Here is a 12,771-nt window from a genome sequence, read left to right as displayed (position 1 = left end):
TACAATTTTTTTATTCCATTTATTCCAATTATTTCCAATTTATTCCAATTATTTCCATTTTTTTATTTTTTAAAATTAATTAATTTTTCTAGAGATAGGGTCTTGCATCACTCCCTGGGCTGGAGTGTAGTGGTATGATCATAGCTCACTCCAGCCTCCAAGTCCTGAGCTCAGGCGATCCTCCTGCCCCAGTCTCCTAAGTAGCTGGGACCACAGGGTTGTGCCACCACACCTGGATAATATTTTATTTTTTGTAGAGACCAGGTCTTGTTATATTGCCCAGGCTGGTCTTGAACTCCTGATCTCAATTGATCCTGCCACCCTGGCCTCCTAAAGTATTGGGATATTATGAGTGTGAGTCACTGTGCCCAGTCTATACCCCCCACCTTTTTTTTTTTTTAGATGAGAACACCGAGGCACAGAAAGATGAAGGAATTTGTTAAGTGGAGCAGCCAGGGTCTGAGCCCAGGGCCGTGCGTTCCCCTGGACTGTACACATACCACACACACCTGGACCAGGGAGGCAGGGCCGGAGAGTGAGAACCCCCTAGACAGAATGAATTTGAAGATGTGAATGTTGCATCTATTTGTTGTTGCCTATTTGGAGACAATGGGTGGGGAGTAGTTTCTTTCTTTGCTTCCCTGGCACTCAGCGAGAGCCTTCAGAAGGCATTTGGATTTGTGACAACTTGGGAAGTGCAGGGGTGAGGAGTTGGGAAGAGATGATGGTGTCCTGGCCATTCTTTTTCCAGAGCTCCAGGGTGGTGACCTGAGGGAGGGAGCTGTCTGCTTCCCTTGAGGCCGATGACCTGTGCCATTCTTGACCATCCCCTCACCAAGAGGAACTGAGACTGGTGAGAACTGCCCCCATGGCTTGAGATGGATCCTGGGACCCAAAGTGGGGCCCTATGGTGGGTGTGGGCTGTGGTTGGTGTCTCTCGGTTCACACAAGAATCACACACAGCTTCCCCTTCCCCTCCTTCCTCTTCAGTCTTCCCTCTTCCCTCCCATCCACTCTTTCTCCCCAGTGTGGCCTGGTGGAGGCGGTGATAGAGGGAGTGGGCAAAGGAAGGAGAGAGTCTGATGCTACTTTCTGGGAGTGGGTGATGAGGGACCCCCGTGGGTTACCCATAGGTCCTAGAGAAGTTTGGGGGAAAATTTTGTGTTCCTTTTGTCCGTGTGGGGAAGAAATAGGGGAACCAGTATCATGGGGCCTGCCCTGCCTGCTGCTGTCAAAACCTGCTGACAAGTAGATGACCTGCTCCTGCTGTTACGGTCAGGGTCCTGAGACCATCCCTGGACCCTGAGAACCCACGGAGAAACCTAAATCAGATGCTAGTCTCCTCCAGTCCACTCTGCCTGGCTTGGGGCTGGCTGGCTGTGGATAACTGGGAAAGCAGCCACAAAACAGAAGGTTCTGGAAGCTTCCTGATGGGCTGGCTGGAGGGAGACCTGAGTGTGGCAAAGGTAGCAGAGGGGTCGAGGGGTTGGCAGGGTGCATTGCTGATTTAATCAAAAATGTGCTGGGTGCCGAGGACTGACGTCACCACATCACACTCCAGTCCCCACACCCCACTGGCTCAAGGTGCCATACAGCAGGTGAATGGACAAATGGTCATCCCATCAGCCAAGTACCCAGCCAGAGGTCCTGGGAGGGCGCTGGAGGCACGGGAGGAAGTTGAATGGGCTCCGCACAGAGGGATCCTTACTGACAGGCAATTACTATGCAGACAACTCTGTCTCTTCCCCACAGATGGTCCTTTTTCTTGGGTGTGGGTGTACACATACACACACACTCACATACACAGACACAAAACTCACATACTTTGTGGTTTGACGTATATCTCTTTTTAAAAATTAGTGAGTGATATATGGAATCTAAAAAAGTTGAACTCATGCAGTTGGGAGTAGAATGGTGTTTACCAGAGGCCTGGGAGTGTGGGTGAGGGGGAGAGATGGTTGGGGAAAGGGGATGTTGGCAAATGGTGGCAGAGTTTCAGTGACGTAGGAAGAATATGTCCTGGAGATCTGTTGCACAGTAAAGTGACTGTAGCTAATAATAATGTATTGTACATTTCAAAATAGCTAAAAGAATTTTACATGTGCTAACCACAGAGAAATTATAAATATTTGAGGTGATGGATATGCTAAGTACCCTAATTTGATCATTCCACAATGAATACATGTATTGAAACAACACACTCTACCCCATAAATATATACAGTAAAATTATTATTTGTCAATTACAAATAAAACTTTTAAAAAAGAAAAATATTAGTTGGGAAAATTTTAAACATACACAAAACTAGAGGGAAGAGCTTAGTGACTCTCCTTGTGCCGTACCCATCTCCCAGCGTCTACAGTGATCAGCATTTTGCCGATTTTGTTTCATCCGTCTCCGCAGTATATTCTAACAACCAGCCACAATTCTCTGCGTTTCATCAGTGCTTTAAGAATGCCTCTCTCTCTCCATCCTCACAGCAATACTGGTGGGTCAAGCAGAGTAGTTATTATTATCGTCATTTTTTGAAGAGAAGACCAAGTCTCTGAGGTTCAGGAACTCTTTCAAGGTCACACAGCACCTAGAGTCTCTGATGCCTAATCTGACCCTGTCATTGGCTCATTTCTTTCTCTATCTTTTTTTTTTTTTTTTTTGAGATGGAGTCTCGCTCTGTCACCCAGGCTGGAGTGCAGTGGTGCGTTCTCGGCTCACTGCAACCTCCACCTCCCTGATTCAAGCAATTCTCCTTCCTCAGCCTCCTGAGCAGCTGGGATTACAGGCGCCCATCACCACACCCAGCTAAATTTTGTATTTTTAGTAGAGACGGGGTTTCATCATGTTGGCCAGGCTGGTCTCGAACTCCTGACCTAAGGTGATCCGCCCGCCTTGGCTTCTCAAATTTTGGGATTACAGGCATGAGCCACTGCTCCCGGCATCACTGGCTCATTTCAACTGCATTTTTGGATGCAGGCAGGGTGTGTGTGTGTGTGTGTGTGTGTGTGTGTGTGTGTGTGTATGTAGGGGGAGCACCTCAGCTGGGGGTCCCTGGAACTCTCAGCCTTCCTTTTGTCCCTTTGCTAGTTGCCCTGCTGGTTGGAGGAGCCGGGGGCAGAAGCAGGCAAATGAATCTCTCCTAAGTTTTTCATTGATGGCTTCCTTGAATTGTGGCTGCAGGATGTTTATAAAACTCTGAATCAATTTGAGGTGCAGAGATTTTCAATCAGGGAAGCAGATTGCACTGATAGGGTCAAAAGGCCTGTCGCCAGCGAGGATCACAGCATCTGACATATTAATTTGAGCTGTCAGAATCGATATGTGTAACGGAGACGTGGAGGCACAGGCGCTGTTTCTGAAAAGGAGTGGGAAAAGAAAAATAAGGGGGGTGGGATCCCACCCTACTAGGGACTAACCTTTTGCAGATCCTGTAGAAGCAATCCCACCAGCGTGGGGCCAGTGTGCCCGTGGTTCCTGGGGAGGCGGGAGGGGGTGAGAGGACTGGAGCCTTCTCTGTGGGGATGCTGGTCACGGCACAGCATCCCCGCAGAGACAGTGGCCCTGTCACCTCCCCCATCCCCGCCACAAGTAAACTTTACCTGGCTTTTCACAAACACCCACTCTCTGTCTCTTTCCTTGCCCCATTTGAGTTTCAAAGCCCTCTGTCTGTCAAAGAAGGCAGATCTGAGCCCTGGCAGGAAGTGCGTTTGTTATTGAGAACCCTTTGGTATTTTGCATATGAAACGTCGACGCTGGAGTCAGGCTTCTGGGAGGAAGTCACCGTGGAGTCCTCCTCACCCAGGGGAGCACAGGACACATGGGGTCTGTGTGGGTGCTGGGGGCACAGAAGGAACATGGTGCTCCTAGGAGCTGCCCATCTTGTGGGTTCAACATGGAAAAGAGTGTGATCCCGGGAAGGCCCAGTCGTACCCATGCTCCTTATACCGAGGAATCGTGACAACATGTGAACGCACGTCACATCGTGGCCAAGACACAGCAGAGGCTCCCGGGATGTTGGTTGCATTCCTGGGAGCCCCTGGGTGCCCCTGGGTGCCCCTGGGTCCTGATTGTGTTGGTGATCTCTCATGTAAAGAAAATTTTTTTTTCCACACAATGGAATAAAATTATGCTTATAAAATTAGGCACAGGGTTAGCATTTATGGAGATAGAACCATCCAAGGTGAGCCATGTCCTTATAGTCACATTTGAGCAAATGGAGACAGAAATCTGAATACTTTGCAAACTGCCAAGGTCCCACAGTGTATTAGTCTGTTCTCATGCTGCTAATTAAGACATACCTGAGACTGATTAACTTATAAATGGAAAGAAGTTTAATGGACTCACAGCTCCACATGGCTGGGAGGCCTCACAATCATGGCAGAAGGTGAATTAGGAGCAAAGGGAGGTCTTACATGGCAGCAGGCAAGAGAGCATGTGCAAATGAACTCCTCTTTATAAAACCATCAGATCTCGTGAGACTTGTTCACTATCACGAGAACAGCACTGGAAAGACGTGACCCCATGATTCAATTACCTTGCACAGGGTCCCTCCCACGACACATGGGAATTATGTGAGCTACAACTCAAAATGAGATTTGGGTGGGGACATAGCCAAACCATATCACACAGAGGTGGGAGGGGGTTCAGACTCTTGTTAGGTGAGATTCCTGCCTTGCTTCATCTCTGTAGTGCCTGGGCCTTGCACATGGAGGATGGAGGGTTTTCTGGGCAGTGGCATGGAAGGGCCTCCCTTGGGGACACAGAACCTAACCTCTTATCTCTGTTTCCAGGCTGGTCTCCATCTTACCATCTGCCCTGCATTACTTTTCCAGGGCTTCCTGTGTGGTGACCACGTCTTCTTCCTGCCAGACACTCTCTGCCCCATCTTAAAACTGGTTTAGAACCTTGTTTTAATGATTCAAGCTTTTTACCTTTCCAAACATTTTGTTATGTGCAAGGAATGCAGATTGTTAAAGGAAATAGCTTCTGAAAAAAAATCTCGCCTGAGCTGTGTGGAAGAACTATGGATGCCCTTGCTTTGAGCAGAGACTTGCAATTTTGAAGAGAAAGTAAATAGGGAGGTGTTGGGGGAGGTGGTCCTCAGCCCCCAGCTTCTCCCTGTCCCATCTCTGGGTGCGGGATCTGTCTCGCTGGCTGGAGGAGGTCTGAGCAGTGATGTGGCGACTGCTGCTTTGTCTCCTCTGGCAGCTTCCTGATCTATTATAAAGGACAGCTTTTCAACCACTTTCTCTCTTTGGGTGGAAAAAGATGGGTGAGATTTACAAGAACAGTTATATATATTTTTTCCTGATCATTATTCTCCTCCACCTGCCACACGCAGGTCAAAATAAATCATGGAGAGAGGGATGGATGGAGAGAGAGAGAAAAGGGTAGGAAGGGAGAAAGGGGTGAGAGAGAGAGATTTGCAGGAATACTCATTGGGGTAATAGCTAAAGCATGAGAGACTTCGACTTCTTCTTATTCTTCCTTTTTTTTTAAGAGAGAGAGAGAGACAGGGTCTTACTACTCTGTCACTCAGGTTGGAGTGCAGTGGTATGATCATAGCTCACTGCAGTCTCAAACTCCTGGGCCCAAGCAATTCTCCCATCTCAGCCTCCCAACTAGCTGGGACTACAGGTGTGAGCTACGATGCCCAGCTATCTACTTTATTTTTTGTAGAAACAGTGTCTTGCTATGTTCCCCAGGCTGGTCTCAAATTCTTGGTCCCAAGGGATCCTCCCACCTCAGCCTCCCAAAGTGTTGGGATTACAGGTGTGAGCCACTGCACCTGGCTAAGAGTTTTCTTCTTGGTGATGAAAATTTTCTGAAATCGCCTGTGTGTGTTTTTTTTTTTTTTTTTTTTTGAGATGGAGTTTTGCTCTTGTTGCCCAGGCTGGAGTGCAACGGCATGATCTTGGCTGACTGCAACTTCTACCTCCCAGGTTCAAGTGACTCTTCTGCCTCAGCCTCCCGAGTAGCTGGGATTACAGGCGCATGCCACCACATCTGGCTAATTTTTGTATTTTTAGTAGAGATGGGGGTTTCAGCCATGTTGGCCAGACTGGTCTTGAACTCCTGACCTCAGGTGATCTGCCTGCCTCAGCCTCCCAAAGTGCTGGGATTAGAGGCATGAGCCACCATGCCCGGCCTAAAATTGCCTGTTCTAATGGTCGCACATATCTGTAAATATATACTTTAAATGGGTGAATTGGTGTGGTATATGACTTATATCTCAATAAAGCTGGCAAAGAAAAAAGGATACATCTGCACCAGGGCCTGGCCTTGGACTTGAACTTGGAAGGGTGTGAGTGCTCAATCTCCACCAGCCTCCGTCCCTGGAATGGGGTCGCCTACAGAATCTAGAAGGCACCAAAGAGGCTTGTAAAGGATCTCCATCTCTGAACCAAACCCAGCACCTGACAAGTGGAGGGGCCTAAGGTTAAGTTGGCTCTGTGCTGAGATGTCTGTGGGACGTTGCTGCTGAGAGGTATATTAGCAATTGCAAGGTCCAAACCCTCATTTCTCAGATGCAAACTGAGGCCCAGAAAGGGGAATGACTGGTCCACAGTCACAGCTAGTTGGAGTCACATCTGGGTCCAGAAACCCATCTTCTGATGCTCATGTCCTTCCTTTCCTTCTACAAGGAGGACTAAGATACGTGCTGGGGACTTATAAGTTAATAGCCAGTCCTTATGGAGTGTGCAACATGGTGGGGGCCAATGAGGGGTGGCTGGTCATCACATCACAGTTTGAGGAGTTTTGAAAGGGAGAGTGGAGAGGGGGTAGACAGACCTTGGGCAGACCTTGGGGTTGGGGTGGGGGTGCACAGCATGCCAGGGAGGTTGGTTGTGTGTGTGTGGTTTTTGGGGGTGGGGGAGCAAGGAAGGCTCCCCAGAGGAAAGGACTTTTCATCTGTGATCTGACTGTGGACTACCAAATCAGGTAAAGCTTGAGGCCAGGGGTGGCAGGGAGAGAGTGCCCCTCCTTGGCAGAGGGTCCAGGGGAGGGGTAAGTTGGGAGATTTGCAGCACTCAGAAGATGTTTTGCTTGGCTGAGGAAGACTCCATTTGGGGAATGAGCAGAAAATGTGGAGCACTGAAAGGGAAGAGGTCTGTTTTAGATACTGCATGACCTTCTACACCTCCGTAAGGCGTTTGGACTTGATCTTGAACTTAATGGAGAGACTTTGATGGGTTTTCTGCATGTTTTTCTAACATCTAGATGCTAAGGGAACTCTCCTCTGGTCCACTGGCCAGGAAGCCCTTGGGTCAGCTTTGTAACAGCTGTTTTTATTGAGCATTTACTGAGTGTCTGGCTCTGGTCTAAAGTGAGTATTTAACATAGAGGAGCTCATTTAATCTCCATTACAACCCTATAAAGCATCTACCATTATTACTCACATTTTACAGATGTCAATAGCTAACACTTTTTCACTAACTATGTGCCAGGTGTTGTGTTAAGGACTTTACGGATATCAACTAACTTATGCCTCATAAAAACCCTGTAGAGCAGGCACTATTATTATCTTCCTGTTATAAACTAGGAGACTGAGGCACAAGGAAGATAAAAAGCTCACCCAAAGTCACACTGGCCATTTGCAGAGCTAGGATTCACACCCAGCAGATTTGACTCCAGAGCCGCTCCAAACCCCTGCACCAATGGCTGGGGCTGCAATGCTGCCTGTCACAGGGGCCACCTGCTTCCATCTCTCTCAGCCCCATTAAAGAAGGGAGCCAAAAGAAAAATGCAAAATTTAGAGGAAAATGAAATAATTCTCCCTTACTGTTAAGTTTCTTTCTTTCTTCAAAACAAAGAAGCAAACAGCCCTCCCAAACCCAAGGTTGTAACCTCCTTGTCCAGAATAGAGGGTAAAAGGCAATGGGCAAGAAGCTAGAACAACATGCAGTCCCAGGATGGGAGTCGGGGCATGGGTGGCAGGTGGGCTATGAAAAGCAGGTTGCACTTCTGGTGGGAAAGCATGGTTGGCAGAGGTCTTAAGCAGCCCCAGTGACATTCATCTCCTGGCATTACTCTTGTGATCATGCTTTGGTGCACGGCAAGAGAGTTTGCAGAAGTAATTAGGGTTACCCTTAAGATTACCTTAAAACTGGGAGATTATCTTGGTGCGCCCCACCGAAACTTGTCAGCCCCTGCAAAGCAGAATGCTTTCTCCAGATGGTGCCAAAAAAGGACATCAGAGAGGTTTGAAGTTCGAGAAGGGTTTGGTGTGAGGTGGGGTTCTCTGTTGCTGAGGTGGAGGGAGCCATGGGGCCAGGACCTGAAAGCTGAAGGCTTTTAAGAGCGGAGAGCAGTCCCTGCCCAACAGCCAGGAAGGAAACAGGGACTTCAGTCCTACAAGGAACAAAATTCTGCCAATAATGGGACTGAGCTTGGAAGAGGATCTCAAGCTCCAGTGAGAATGCAGCCAGTTGATACCTTGGTTTCAGGCTTGGAAAGCCCAGAGCAGGGAACCCAGCTACACCATTCTAGACTTCTGACCTACAGAACTTTGAGATAATGAATGGGTACTGGTTTAAGTTGCTAAGCGCATAGTGATTTGCTTTGCATAGAAAACCAATGCAGATTTTGTTACCTGGAAGTGGGGGGTGCTGCTACAACAAACCCCAAAATGTGGGTGCAGCTTTGGAATTGGGCAGTGAAAGAATTTTGAGAAGATGATAGAAAAAGCATACATTACTTTGGCTAGGCTGTTAGAAACATGACGTTCATTGGCTCAGAAGGAAGTGAGGAGCATTTGAGAGAAATCCTAAGTCACCTTGGAAAAAGCCTAAATCATTGGGAACAGACTGTTAGCCAAAATCTGGTGACGAGGAAGATGTTATTAAAAGTATTGGAACAGAGGTTGCCAAATGGTGATTTTCTAATTTTATCATTTCTTCTGCACTTAGAGTTGGAATTCTTCTATACAGAAGTGCTTTCCAAACTAAAAATAGAACTACCATTTGATCCAGTAATCCCACTACTGGGTATCTACCCAAAGGGAAAGCAATTATTATATCATAAAGATACCTGCACTTGTATGTCTGTTGCAGCACTATTCACAATAGCAAAGTCATGGAATCCACTTATATGTCCATCAGTGGATGATTGGATCACATAATGTGGTATATATAAAATGGAATACTACTCAGCCATGAAAAAGCATGAAATCATGTCTTTTGCAGCAACATGGACAGAAGTGGAGGCCATTATCCTCAGTGAAATAACTCAGAAACAGAAAGTCAAATACTACCTATTCTCACTTATAAGTGGGAGCTGAACAATGTGTGTACATGAACATATAGAGAATAATAATAGAAACTGGAAACTCCAAAAGGTGAGAGGTGGGTGAGGGTTGAAAATTACCTATTGGGTATGATGTTCCCTGTTTGGGTGATGAGTACACTGCAAGCCCAGGCACCATCACTATGCAATATATGCACATAAGAAATCTGCACTTGTACCCCTAAATCTTTAAAAATAAATAAAAAAAGAAGTGGGGTGAGAGGAGGGCGAGAGATGTTACTGGAAAGAGGTTTCAATCCAGACCCCAAGAGGGTTCTTGGATCTCGCACAAGAAAAAATTTGAGGTGAATCCATAAAGTGAAAGCAAGTTTATTAAGGAAGAAAAGAAAGGAAAAGAATGGCTACTCCGTAGGCAGAGCAGCCCCGAGGGCTGCTGGTTGCCCAGTTTTATAGTTGTTTCTTGATTATATGCTAAACGAGGGGTGGATTATTCATGAGTTTTCTGGGAAAGGGGTGGGCAATTCCCAGAACTGAGGGTTCCTTCCCTTTTTAGACCACATAGGGTAACTCTCTGATGTTGCCATGGCATCTGTACATTGCTATGACGCTGGTGGGAGTGTCTCTTAGCATGCAAATGCATTATGATTAACACATAATGAGCAGTGAGGCTGACCACACTCTTGTCGCCATCTTGGTTTTGGTGGGTTTTGCCTGGCTTCTTTACTGCAACCTGTTTTATCAGCAGGGTCTTTATGACCTGTATCTTGTGCTGACCGCCTATCTAATTCTGTGACTTAGAATGCCTTAGCCTCCTGGAAATGCAGCCCAGTAGGTCTCAGCCTCATTTTACCCAGCATCTATTCAAGATGGAGGTGCTCTGGTTCAGAAGCCTCTGACAAGAGGGTCAGAAAAAACTACCTATCGTATGCAATGCTTATTACCAGCGGGACAAAATAATCTTACATGAAACCCTCGTGACATGCAGTTTACCTATATAACAAACCTGTGCATGTATCCCTGGACTTAAAAGTTTACAAAAAAAAGAAGTGCTTTCCTCACCAACTCTTTGGTTAGCTTGATATATAGCTCATGTAGGAAAGGCAGTATGTTTGGTTCTTTTTCTTTATTTATCATTTTTCAACAATTTTATGCTGTTATGCCAATCAAATTTGTCAATCATACCTTAATAAGATTGAAAAAAGTAGAAAAAAAAATCGCTAAGTCCCAGTGAATTGATAGGTCCCAGAGTGTCAGAGCCAAGATTTGAACCTAAGCTTTCTGATGGTTTAGCCTGTGGTCTTAACCACTACATCCCATTCCCTCCCAGAAAGAGGAAAATGGTTGTGAGATAATGCTAAGTGAATAAGATAGAATATAAAAATGTATCTCTACAAATCTATGGTCTATTTATAGATGCATAGAAAAAGACGGAAGGAAATACACTACAAGTTTCACAGTGGTTACCCCTGAAAAGTTTAAAAACAAAAAGTAGCCACAGCACTTGCGTTCGCCGGTTTCTGTTCCTCTTAGAGGCTGCTGAGACTCCACAGAAAATATTGAGTCTTTTTTGCATGATCATGAAGAGCAAGTTTCTTGTTTCTAAAAGTCGCCGTAGTCTTGCTCTTGAATGCTGGTAACTGCCACTGGGGGAGAAGGGATGTGTCCTTCTCTAAGGGGAGAGGGGACGCATCGGCCCCCTCCTCCTTACTTCAAAGTTTTCTATGTACTTCCCATGGGTACAATATGATGTAGTATGGTGGGAAAGAGTGTGTGCACATTTTTGCTTAGTCCTTAGAACAATACCTGGCTCATAGTTAGTGCAAAAGTGTTAGCTATTAACATCTGTAAAATGTAATAATGGTAGATGATTTATCGTGTTGTAATTGAGATGAAATGAGTGCCTCTATGTTAAATACTCACTTTAGACCAGAGCCAGGTCACACACTCCTGGCTGTGTGACCTTGGACAAGTTACTTAACCTCTTTGTGCCTCAGTTTACTCATCTCTGACTTGGGGAGAGTTATAATACTGACCTTTATAGAGTTTTGGAAGGTTAATGCAAGTAAGATACTTAGCACAAGAAGTACTCAACCCATGCCAGTTATTCTTATTCAAGAAAGCCTGGAAGAGTCATTGGCTTCAGATAGTTTTGTAGTTACGTGAATTTAAGTGAGACCCTCTTTCTCCAGGTGCTGTGAGGATTGCGGCCAAGCCCAGTCTCTGCCTCCTTGACACATATTTTTCTCCATCCAATTTACCTTGGCACGAAGGATAATTCATGGGTATGTTCACATCCTGGTCCTCAACATAAATCTTCCCTCCCCATGCACTTGGTGACAGCTCCGTAGGTCTCCTAGAGTTTCTCTGAGTTTCTCATTAATGTAGCCTATACAAAGAAAGGCCTTGGGGTGCCTGCCTTTCCCTGAAACCATCCTCCTTCCCAGAAAGGCAGGCAGGGGTGAGGGACAGGGGTGGGGCTGAAGAAGAGAGGGCAGTGGGAGAAAGGCCATCCCTAGCACAATGTGACTTTGAGATTCGGGGCTGGGGGCTTTGGCAGCTGCCTGTCATAGAAGCTGGGAGGCACAAGCACTGCTTCCCAGCAGGGCTGGCTGCACACCTGCACCACCCCCTGGAAGTCAGGAGAAGGGAGTCTTTTCTACAGCTATAGAGTGAAACTTGTTCCGGCCCTGGGGAGGAGGTGAGTGATTATTTGTGAAGCTCGTTTCTTGGTTTGATTTTCTTCTTGAGCATCACGTTTGCTTCCTTTTTAAAAAACCAAACAAGTGCATGCTGCTCAGCCATTTCCGTCCATTCCCAGCCTTGATAATCTGTCAGACTGGCTCCTGTAAAACACTTCTTTCCTCTTTTTTTTGAGACAGGATCTCTGTCGCCAGGCTGGCGTGCAGTGGCGCTATCTTGGCTCAATGCAACCTCTGCCTCCTGGATTCAAGCGATTCTCGCTCTTTGGCCTACCAAGTAGCTGGGATTACAGGCGCCCACCACCACGTCCAACTAATTTTTGTATTTTTAGTAGAGATGGGGTTTCACCATGTTGGCCAGGCTGGTCTCGAACTCCTGACCCCAGGTGATTCGCCCGCTTCAGCCTCCCAAAGTGCTGGGATTCAGGCGTGAGCCACCGAGCCCGGCCCCTAAAACGCCTCTTTCTTTTGGGTCCTGCCAAAGCCCAGATTCTCCATTGGGATCGCCAGAAGTGATGGCACTCATTCTATTTCTGTCACAAATGTTTGGATCAGAAGCCACAGTGAAAACGAGAAAGCAATCCTCCAGGAAATGTTCTTCACTTCGGGACATCACTTGAGGTGTGTTGGGAATGTCAGGAAAGTTTCCCCATTCATTTCATTCACTTATTTATTCGTGGCTTTGAGAAATACTTAGTGATTCTTTTAAATAATGTTCTTCGAACTTTTAAAATACCAGAACTCCTGTCTATTTAATAAAATCTTAGTGAAACCCAGTAGATGAGGGTCTGAACTGAAATTCAGAGGGAGTCGGTGGGTCACCTGAGGCATC

General features: G+C 46.5%; 1 long non-coding RNA gene across 1 annotated transcript; it reads left to right on the top strand.

Moving 5' to 3' along the window:
• Positions 1–668: 668 nt before the first annotated feature.
• Positions 669–12,554, top strand: LOC104007573 (uncharacterized). The gene is made up of 3 exons (XR_008536705.1): positions 669–853; positions 11,430–11,522; positions 12,120–12,554. It is a non-coding gene; the product is annotated as an uncharacterized LOC104007573 (long non-coding RNA).
• The last annotated feature ends 217 nt before the right edge of the window (positions 12,555–12,771 follow it).

The sequence above is a fragment of the Pan troglodytes genome, chromosome 7 (genome assembly GCF_028858775.2).
Source record: "Pan troglodytes isolate AG18354 chromosome 7, NHGRI_mPanTro3-v2.0_pri, whole genome shotgun sequence".
Taxonomy (NCBI): Eukaryota; Metazoa; Chordata; class Mammalia; order Primates; family Hominidae; genus Pan; species Pan troglodytes.
This window is presented reverse-complemented; position numbering and strand designations above follow the sequence as displayed.